Source organism: Procambarus clarkii, chromosome 26 (assembly GCF_040958095.1).
Source record: "Procambarus clarkii isolate CNS0578487 chromosome 26, FALCON_Pclarkii_2.0, whole genome shotgun sequence".
Lineage (NCBI taxonomy): Eukaryota > Metazoa > Arthropoda > Malacostraca > Decapoda > Cambaridae > Procambarus > Procambarus clarkii.
The window spans coordinates 15,819,794-15,831,413 of NC_091175.1; the positions used below are offsets into that span (position 1 = coordinate 15,819,794).

The 11,620-nt window shown below is 43.0% G+C and overlaps 1 long non-coding RNA gene across 1 annotated transcript in view; it reads left to right on the forward strand.

The window, feature by feature from the left end:
• The window catches only part of LOC123756820 (uncharacterized), a 1,868-nt gene extending 766 nt beyond the window's left edge, over nt 1-1,102 (forward strand). Inside the window, exon 2 of the long non-coding RNA XR_011229727.1 lies at nt 532-1,102. This is a non-coding gene — a long non-coding RNA (uncharacterized lncRNA). The remainder of the gene's footprint in view (nt 1-531) is intronic.
• The last annotated feature ends 10,518 nt before the right edge of the window (nt 1,103-11,620 follow it).

Below are 11,620 nucleotides of genomic sequence, written 5' to 3' on the forward strand. Positions count from 1 at the left end.
CTTTTTTTTCATAACTATTGTATTTGAACAAGAATTTAACTTTCTAAAGTTAGGTAATTTCTCACTTTGATAGCCACGGAGTTGTTCCCTTGCTGGTTTTTAAATTTAAAAATCTCGGAAAGGCCTTTATTTGGCTATATTTAAAAATGAATTGCCATTAGCGTATGACTTACATTTTGCTTTTATTTTCTACATGTTGTGTTAACAGCATTAAACGGGGATGAATTTTTATACAGCATTTATTATGAAAAGGGTAATTTCTTGCTCCATTATGAACTTTGGTATAATTGCTTAAGGCTTTAAATGTTATATTGATAGAAATTTCTATTTCAGACGAAGGCGAGCGACTGCAGCATTGATGAAATCGGGTATAAAGTTTTTTTTTTTTTTTTTTTTTTTTTTTAAATGGTATTTAATTAACCCATTGTCTTTATTCTTCACAGGGCCAAAAAGTGCTAAACTCCCAAGTACATAATTACTGATAAAATAACTAGTATTATAAAAGTTTTCAACCATTTCTGTCTCGCCCAGGAATACAACCCAGAGTCCCGGATTGTCAACAGAGAACGAAGCCACCTGTACTAAGAGGCCCTGATATTCCTGAATAAAAGATCAGCCATCCACAACAGGGAAGTGTCAAAAGATACATAATTTTTCAGACTAGATAATTAACGATCGATCAACAGCAGCGCAATTAAATATCACTGTCTACAGGCAATATATAAATACAAAAAATACTTCTCTTGACTCTGTATTGCCCACCAAATTGGCGATATATGAAGTATTTTAATGAAATTCAATGTATCTTCACTATCGTGCCTGAGCCCTAACCCTCATGTCCTCGACGTGGACATGAAACTGGTTGCTTATCAAATGTCCCCCCCCCCCCAACCAAAAAAGTATAAATAAAAATGTTGAACAGAATTAGTTCTGTTCATCATAGCCGTTTCATATGACTGCTAGAAAAGTTTTGCCCGAAACGCTATGCGAACTAGTGACTTTAGATCTTTTATGCAAGAGCTCCTTAAATTCCAACATTGCTTGTAACTCGTCTTCAATGTATGTATATATTTACCTTAATAAAAAATCTAATAGAAATTTATCTATTGTATGTTACCCATTATTACAGAAAATGGCGACGAAGGGTTGCTAAAAAAGTGCTTGGGTTATAGTGCCCGTAATCTCCCAATAAAAGGGGACGCTCCCCTTTGTGCAAACTACGTTGACGTAACCCTTTTAGAATCCTCATTAAAATGATTAACGTTGATTTGACTAACATACTTTGCCAACTTAGACAAATATACAGCCACACGGATCTTTATATACAAGCTATGACAATTTAATAATTTTATTTGCCATATTTTTATTAATTTATATTATTTAATACCTTTTATTATAATATAACTTGCCCGAAACGCTATGCGTACTAGTGGCTTTAGGTACTGTATGTACTAGCGCTATCTATAAAACAATCATAATGTTTGTAACTCTGTATCTACTTTTCCTAAATATTTTATTATTCTCGCCAAGCGAGCATAGTGACTGTCGTCTATTAAACCAGTCGAAAGTGTGTAGAGGCGTTTCTCGACAAGGACATTCCCGTAGCTCATTTCATTACAAAGGTGCCATGATTGAGGTAAAATCAGTTTCGTAACTGGACATGCAAATACTCCTTGAATCGTGGCCTGTGACGTTGTATTATTAAAAAAAAAAAGCATCTGGTTAAATATTATATAAAATTAATAAATTTAGTTAATGGCATTGTTCCGGTTGCTATTTATATTACAAAAATATAAAATTTCTGTACTTTAAAAATAAATTGTATGCGTTCTCTCTATATAAAACAAATTAGAATATCTGATTTGTCCTCTCGCGATTGGCATGCCAGTTTAACTGCTTGTTCGTCTATATGGACAAACAGCCTCGCATTTTCAAATCATATCAGACTATTCATAAATGGTAGCACACTTGTAATTGGGGAAAGTTTACATAAACAGTAGTAATTTCCATACTGGCTGGACTAAACAGGTGTACTGTAATCAAACTTGCATATTGGGTATAAGGTGAGTGACATTTGGCTAACAATTTAGAAGATATGTTTGGAAGACAGTGAGGTTTAACATTAGAGCAGCAAGACATACATTGGCACAACCTATATTATAAAATTAAAGACAATTAGCAGTAGAACTAATAACTGATCATATGACGTATAGATATATGCACCATTAACCTTCTATATCCACAGATCCTGAGGCTCTCCAGGCTCAAACACACCAAACCTATTGCTCATATAACACTATAACTTCAATTGGACTCAAAATGCCTACCAGTAATCCATCTGTGACAGTAGTTCCTTCATAATACCAAATAGCCATCTGGGTGTGTGTTTGCTGACTAGTTTAATTCCATCCTACGTACCTGCTACAGCATTTTATACTTCGCTCATTCTCGAATTGTATTCCCTAACAATTAAGTTCATATTTCTGGCAAAGTGAGTGACAAGCGAGTGCCTGGAAAGTTGATTGAGTTTACTGGATGGGTGATTTCTTTCAGACAAAAATATATAATTAGTTTATGAATCATTTCAAGTGTGGGTGTGGATATCAGGCCAGGTAAGAGACTACAATGAGTGCGAGGATCCTCTCACCCTGTCCATGGAGGACAGAAGAAAATGCATAAAGGCTGGTTAGCATTGTAAATGTGTGGCCACGTCTGTGGTAGAAAAATAATAATAATAAAAAAATGCCAAGGATGGATACCAGCCCTTCCTCCTAAGGTTTCCCAAGGTAAAAAAAAACTGTCGAACTAAAGTGCCCTAATCCTGACCTATCAGAGGACCCAAAACAAAAAGGGACAGGATGTCAATTCCGCCAGCCGCTACCATTTTTCTAGTACGACAATGTTTTGCCCTTAGGTAGAGTGTACGTCAAAATGCGACGTTCTATTAGGACAGGTTGCAGGGAGACCCAAAATACGTCTACAACATTTCCAACATTCACAATTAAGCTTAAGGTCAGCATTTTATAGGTCCCATAGTTCACATCCATCCATGCTTAGACTTTGTTAAATAGCTTCCGAACAGGTATCAAAATACCCATATTTACTCACAATATTTTAAGACCCTCGTTCTTTCATGAACTAAACGAACCAACAGACATGCATTTTAGTCCTCCCGTTCCTCTAAACGAACCAACAGACTTGCATTTTAGTCCTCTCGTTCCTCTGAACGAACCAACAACTGGGTTTAATAACGTTTTGCAGTTCCTGTTTTAGAAACATCGCGTAATGAAGTAATCATCTGACTTAATCAGCGGCATAATTTTTGACGTTAAAATCTGATGCAGCGGACATTGTTGGGTGTGAATATTATAGCAGGAGGAAGGTGTAGTTGTCATCCTTTAACACGTTGTTGACGGGCTCCCAGAGCTGTGTGGGGTGTGTAGTGGGCTCCCAGAGCTGTGTGGGGTGTGTGGTGGGCTCCCAGAGCTGTGTGGGGTGTGTGGTGGGCTCTCAGAGCTGTGTGGGGTGTGTGGTGAGCTCCCAGAGCTGTGTGGGGTGTGTGGTGGGCTCCCAGAGCTGTGTGGGGTGTGTGGTGGGCTCCCAGAGCTGTGTGGGGTGTGTGGTGGGCTCCCAGAGCTGTGTGGGGTGTGTGGTGGGCTCCCAGGGCTGTGTGGGGTGTGTGGTGAGCTCCCAGAGCTGCGTGGGGTGTGTGGTGAGCTCCCAGAGCTGTGTGGGGTGTGTGGTGAGCTCCCAGAGCTGTGTGGGGTGTGTGGTGGGATCCCAGAGCTGTGTGGGGTGTGTGGTGGGCTCCCAGAGCTGTGTGGGGTGTGTGGTGGGCTCCCAGAGCTGTGTGGGGTGTGTGGTGGGCTCCCAGAGCTGTGTGGGGCGTGTGGTGAGCTCCCAGGGCTGTGTGGGGTGTGTGGTGAGCTCCCAGGGCTGTGTGGGGTGTGTGGTGGGCTCCCAGAGCTGTGTGGGGTGTGTGGTGGGCTCCCAGAGCTGTGTGGGGTGTGTGGTGGGCTCCCAGAGCTGTGTGGGGTGTGTGGTGGGCTCCCAGAGCTGTGTGGGGTGTGTGGTGGGCTCCCAGAGCTGTGTGGGGTGTGTGGTGAGCTCCCAGAGCTGTGTGGGGTGTGTGGTGGGCTCCCAGGGCTGTGTGGGGTATGTGGTGGGCTCCCAGGGCTGTGTGGGGTGTGTGGTGAGCTCCCAGGGCTGTGTGGGGTGTGTGGTGGGCTCCCAGGGCTGTGTGGGGTGTGTGGTGAGCTCCCAGAGCTGTGTGGGGTGTGTGGTGAGCTCCCAGGGCTGTGTGGGGTGTGTGGTGGGCTCCCAGGGCTGTGTGGGGTGTGTGGTGAGCTCCCAGAGCTGTGTGGGGTGTGTGGTGAGCTCCCACGGCTGTGTGGGGTGTGTGGTGGGCTCCCAGGGCTGTGTGGGGTGTGTGGTGAGCTCCCAGGGCTGTGTGGGGTGTGTGGTGAGCTCCCAGGGCTGTGTGGGGTGTGTGGTGAGCTCCCAGGGCTGTGTGGTGAGCTCCCAGGGCTGTGTGGGGTGTGTGGTGAGCTCCCAGGGCTGTGTGGGGTGTGTGGTGGGCTCCCAGGGCTGTGTGGGGTGTGTGGTGAGCTCCCAGGGCTGTGTGGGGTGTGTGGTGGGCTCCCAGGGCTGTGTGGGGTGTGTGGTGGGCTCCCAGGGCTGTGTGGGGTGTGTGGTGAGCTCCCAGGGCTGTGTGGGGTGTGTGGTGGGCTCCCAGGGCTGTGTGGGGTGTGTGGTGTGTGGTGGGCTCCCAGGGCTGTGTGGGGTGTGTGGTGGGCTCCTAAGGCTGTCTGTTTTAATCAAGAGTCAGTATTGACATGTTATCTAGTTAATTAATGAGAGAGAGAGGGGGGGGTTGAACTACGTCATTAGAATCGGAACATGACACATGACACAGCAATGTGTTAAGAGGAGCGGAGGTCTGCACTACATGTGTCCAGGGGGTTACACTCCATCAGTCCCCCACTCCGAGACGAGCCTCCCCGGCCCTCTCATCATGGGGGGGGGGGGGGGGGGAAGAGGCCGGTGCAGCAAAAGTTTACCGAAAAGGACAACAAACTTTCCAAATAATCGCTGGAGCAGAATAATTAATTATCCACATAAATTATCAAGGATCATTTATCATAGGGGCTGTTATGAGTTATCATACTAGAGTGATTAAAGCATATGCGGCCTGTCCTGTGATCACGGGGCTAGGGAGGGAAGAAGGGAGGGTTAGGAGGCTAGGGAAGGGGTAGGAAGGTAAGGCAGGGAGGCCCCCACCCCCTCCCGGCAAAGGGAAGGCAGACTGCGAGAATTTTGAAACTTTTTTGACCAAAAGATTTGGCAAGATGGAAGAGGAGGGAATTTGAGTCAGACGGAAGGTTGAAACCTGTAAATTAACGATGGAGTAAGAGAATGAGGAGGAGGGTTTGTGAAGCTAAAATCCTGGTTTGTGCCTCGGAGAGGCTACGGGATCCAGTAAGTTCAGTAGAACTTCGGTTTCAACCCTTTTAACTCTGTCGTAGCTCAGTCGATTAAGGCAGTGTCTGGGATGCTCCCGGACGCAGGTTCAAATCCTCGTCACGGCCCTTGTGGATTTGTTCATTTGTGAAGCTTTGTCGTCCGTCCACTAAGCTTTACAGTCCAATAATGGATGGGTCACTAAGCTTTGCAAGCTCTATGTAAGCTAGAGTGCACAGTATACCTGTATATATCTCCTTGTAAAGTACCGATGATATACCTGTAGATCCCTTCTTTACAACTAGAGTGCCAAGTGAATACATATATACCCCCACTCTAAACGTCTGAAGTGCCAGAATATACCAGTATATGGTTCACAATGTGTCAAGAGTGTGCATAACATACCAGTATATCCCTCTCTCCCTTGCATTGAGTGTGCACAGTGTGCACTATACCAGTATAATCGCTCTCTATCCATCTAGAGTACATGTAATTTCAGAATTTCCTTATATGCGCCCAAGAGTGCCCATAGTATACCAATATATCCCTCACTAAAGGTCAAAGAAAACGCATATATATATATATATATATATATATATATATATATATATATATATATATATATATATATATATATATATATATATATATATATATATATATATATATATATAATTTTCTTAAGTACTTAAGTACTTTTTAAGTAAAGTACTTAAGTACAGGAATTTCCTTAAGTACTTTCGTATATTAATACATCTTCAGAAGGAGTCAAAGGACTTCAGAAGGAGTCAAAGGACGAAGGACTCCTTCTGAAGATGTATTAATATACGAAAGTACTTAAGGAAATTCCTGTTTCATTTTTCCTCCGTGGTCTGACATTGTCACATTTTTAATCACGTGTTTATTTTCGTGATATACACACACACACACACACATATATATATATATATATATATATATATATATATATATATATATATATATATATATATATATATATATATATATATATAAAACGCGTTTTCGGCTCATTTCGCCTTCATCAGAGCAAGAAGGAGAGTGAGGGATGAAGAGATGCTCTGATGAAGGCGAAGTGAGCCGAAAACGCGTTATATATATATATATATATATATATATATATATATATATATATATATATATATATATATATATATATATATATATATATATATATATATATATATATATATATATATATATATATAATGTGTACTCGCTACATGCAGTTCAACTCACAAAAAATGACGCTAGGAGCACAGTGTATGGGTCTGGTAGTTGTGTCGTTGTCTGGTGTTTATGTTCTTGTTTACCTTCTCTTTGTTTATGTTTATGTTCGTGTTTATGTTCTACTTAGGTTTATGCTTGCCTTTATGTTCTTATTTATGTTACGTGGAAGATTTTATCCCAGAGTGTATCGTAGTCCTGGTGAAGGAGTGTCGCATGAGGGGTGACACAGGAGTGACCAACACACACCGAAACTAAGCCGTTGGTACAACGTTCGAACAAGTTTTAACACCTCCTAACCAGTTATAACAACCAATATAGCAAGTTGTAACAACGTTCTAATACGTCATAAACACGTTAAGCCAAGATATAACAACTTTATTACAAGTTGTAACAAGCGGAAAATAGAGACGGTTTCGGTTTGTGTTTCCAGGGGAGTGACCAACACAAGAGTGACCAACACAGGAGTGACCAACACAGGAGGGAGCCAGACACAAAGGAAGCAGGTGTGTGGGGGACCAACACCGAGACAAATTGCCCTCTTTCTTAGGTCCAGCCGGCCTCAACCATCAAATAAATCTTTGTGAATACCAACGAGGCTCCAGCCTGTCGTACTCTTTCCCCTGTCGCCCCCATGCCACATGGCAGGGGGCAAGAAGTCTGCCTAGCAGTTAGGAGAATAGGTAGGGTGACTCCATTTCCTTGTCCCTCGTCAAATGGCAGGGGGATAAATAGCATTCCTACCTGCTGGGAATGGAGGTAGAGAGTCACCCTCCCCTTACTTCTGTCGTCCCTTGCCACATGGCAGGGGGCAACAAGGACCCCTAGCAGCTGGGGGAGTGGTAGGGTGAACCCCCTTACTCCTGTCGTCAGCTGGAAGGAGAATGTTCTTCGTTCGTACTTGCTTGAATACATTTATTCCAGTGTTTACTTCCATGACCAATGAGTTGATAATGTAAACAAACATGGTTGGTGAGGTTTCCCGGGCTATGATGTTGCCCTATTTAGGGGGCATGGCTATAAGCGGGGCCCAGAGGAATGATAAAATGGTTGGGGTGATGAACGACCCTTCCAGACGATGGCCATCCTGTGCTTGTGCTAGGACATATTACACAGTGTAATATGTCCTGGCCGGCTCGGCCCGGCTTGGCCAGGAATGCCTGGCCCGGCCAGGGAGATCGTGGCGATGTAATGTGAAACGCATCTGATAGGGCCAAATTATATGCAAATTTAGCGATGAATTAGCAAATAAAGGATTTTTTTTTTAAATATATTTAGCTAATTTTATTAAATATATCGTCTCAAGTTAATCTTAGATTTTCTATAGTTATAAAAATGTCCGAAAAAGAATGTCGAGAAATGTTACAAGAAATATTGACTATTGCAAAATGATATCACAAGAAGCTGACGTATCTACGAGGATATTAAGGCCATGCAATGGGCTCGAACTCGCGTCGAACTACCGATACTATCATAATTGTTAGAGTTTTGGACTGATATAAAATATACGATAAATTATTCGGGAAACAAAGTTTAAAAACTTTAGAAGATGACATTAGAATAATAAGGGGGTATAGAATGGAGGGAGAAGGAAACAGAGAAAGGGAAAGAAGAGAAAGCAGGAGTGAGGTAAAGAAGGGATAGAAGTCTGGAATGTGGGGATAGGGAAAACGGCAGGGTACATGGAACAATAACAACATGGAACAAAAGAGATTAATTTCGAGTGTGACAAAGTGTAGTAATTGATTGTGATGGACAGGGAGAAGGTGGGTACACGCGCAGACTTTGATCAACCACAGAGTTCAATTATTGCAGTTGCTGAGAGCAATCCCTTGTGTGTTAACGTGGCCTGAGGACTGATACAGTCTCTCTCTCTCTCTTTCTCTCTCTCTCTCCCTCCATCTCTCTCTCCAAGAGCTGTCATCCTATCTCAGCCCATCTGAAACCTGCTCTCTCCCTTCATCTCTCTCTCTCTCTCTCTCTCTCTCTCTCTCTCTCTCTCTCTCTCTCTCTCTCTCTCTCTCTCTCTCTCTCTCTCTCTCTCTCTCTCTCTCTCTCTCTCTCTCCGTCTCCCTCTCTCCATCTTTCTCTCTCTTTTGTGTACTCACCTAGTTGTACTCACCTAGTTGTGTTTGTGGAGGTTGAGTTCTGGCGTTTTGGTCTCGCCTCTAATCTGTCAATCAACTGGTGTACAGATTCCTGAGCCTATTGGGCTCTATCATATCTATATTTGAAACTGTGTATGGAGTCAGCCTCCACCACAACACTACTTATGCATTCCATTTGTTAACTACCCTGACACAAAAAATTCTTTCTAACGTCTCTGTGGCTCATCTGGGTACTAAGTTTCCACCTGTGTCCCCTTGTTCGTGTTCCACCCGCGCTAAAGAGTTTGTCTTTGTCCACCCTGTCAATTTCCCGGAGAATTCTGTAGGTGGTTATCATGTCTCCCCTTACTCTTCTGTTTTCCAGGGTTGTGAGGTTCAGCTCCCTTAGCCTTTCCTCGTAACTCATTCCTCTCAGTTCCGGGACCATTCTGGTGGCATACCTCTGAATCTTCTCTAACTTCTGTGTGAAGTTAGTTCTTCTAGAGAAGAAGTCTTCTCTAAATCTGTGTGTGTGTGTGTGTGTGTGTGTGTGTGTGTGTGTGTGTTAGTAAGGCTGCATTTACAGTATGCATTCAAGAACAACGAGCGCACGCGAGTACACCAACGCAACAATATTCACCAAAGATCAAACTAAGCTTGGAGGATGTTGGCAGCATTCATTTCATCATTCATCTCATCATTCATCAATACCTCACACCATAGCCACACTGTGTACTCGCCCATAGCCACACTGTGTACTCATCACCTGTCAATACCTCACACCACAGCCACACTATATATACACAACGCCAGACAACCGCATCCCATATATTACATACAAAAGTCAAATGGAGTATATAATAGTCCGGTAAAAAGCTTTAGGCCTGGCTTACCAAGAACAGAGCCCTGTGGGACTCCCCTGGTGACATCTTTCCACTCAGATGCCTCCCCCTCTCACAGTTACTCGCTGTTTTCTGTTGCTTAGATACTTGTGTGGATGGTTAAGAGTGTGGATGGTTATGTACACAGTTCAGAGTGAGGATGAAGGATGCCGACCTTACAAGGAAGGGGTCTTCCTTATAGAGTCGGAAGCCCCCCTTCCTTGTAAGACAACCTTACAAAGAATGGTCCAATCAATCACATTCGACTTGAGAATGGTCCAGGACGAACCGAAACGTCGTCGTCCCTTCACTTTCTAGTGTGTGGTCTGGTCTACACCTTACAAAGAAGATTAGTTTACCTGGAAGCTCCTTCCAGGTAAACTAATCTTCCAGGTGAAGGAAAGGAGGGCCAGTATGCATCACTTCGCACCGCACATGTACGACCAACTTAGTCTATCTCTTATTCATCGACTGGAAGAGGGACTTCATAACACACACCCAACATTCCTGTGGGAGGCTGAGATCAACAAAATTACAAAATACTAAGGATAGTCTGGTTAAATTATAGAGGGAGAAATAATCATACACAAACCTCTATTCTATTAGAGTAACTTTAAAGAATTTGGACAAAAAATCTGAGCATTGTACCTAAGACCAGTATATGTTTCTACTGGACCTGCGGGCCCTCTAGAATTAATCAGATAATAATGCTTGAAAAGGGTTAGATTTACCACAAAATAGGTTCCTAACTCGTGACAGACAATACGGGAAAGGATTCAGACTCTGTATTCACAATGCTAAACAGTAATTGAGAGAGATTGGGACATGATCACGACATAGAATTACTTAGATGAGTTGTCTGACAAAGATAAGATACTCGCAATAAACCACACCAGAACGAGAGAACATGGACGTCCAATTACTAGCAGGTGAACTTAGATAATAAAGTGGGGATAGTTAATGCTAATATCATGCTTAGGAAATCGACTTCCAGAAGGCGGGGCCGAAGAGCTGAAGCGCGACCCTTTACACTCGGTGGGTATAAACACCCATCGCTGCTCCCTTCACACAAACACACTAAAATAAGCCTTACAGCCAACGTAACTTGACGATTGATTCAGCCATAAAATTTACATAGCCATTTTCTCTACAACTCAATAAGACCTCGCTAAGTTCCCTGGTGATGGCGCAGGCACTTTAGTTAAGTGACACTCAACACCACACTCTCACAACACACGTATATTTGTATTGACTGAGTTGTTTGTGTTGCTGTTAACCACGTTGTTGAGTTGTCTCCTCGAGCCACGGCAACACAGCCTCACACATCTGGTTATCACATGATATAGTGGAGGCAGGTGTGTGTGTCTAGCCTCTACACACAGATATTAATACTAAAATATCATTAAAATGAGCAAAATACAGGTCTTGTGGCCGTGGAAAATACAAAACTTTATATAGCTAATGAAATCACTTGTAAATGTATTTTTATTTTATACATGTTGTATGAAGATGCCCAAGCCAATACTCGCTTGACAAAGTGTTTCGTTACTATCAGCTACTCAGTGTCACTAACACTAACACACATGATAACACTGGGGTGTTACTAACACACACGATAACAGTGCGTGTGTTACTAACACATAATGTTATCTTGCTAGTGAAGTCTAAGCGGGATAAGAAAATTTCTTTGACTCGGACAAAGAAGAAAGGACTGGAATCTAAGCAAAATCTAGTGGAAGAGATACGTAAATGCATCGACTCTTATGCCCGCATATCAGAAATCAGACGAAGATTCGTCAGGAGGCTGGGAGAAGGAGCTCTTCCCCCAAGCACTACCTGGAGCGAATCTGCGCAAAACCTGTGCATCTTTTCTCAATCATAACGGTTTTGTCCACATCTATCAAACAGTTAGTGACATCTGATGCACTACGAGGTCGTCTATAACAA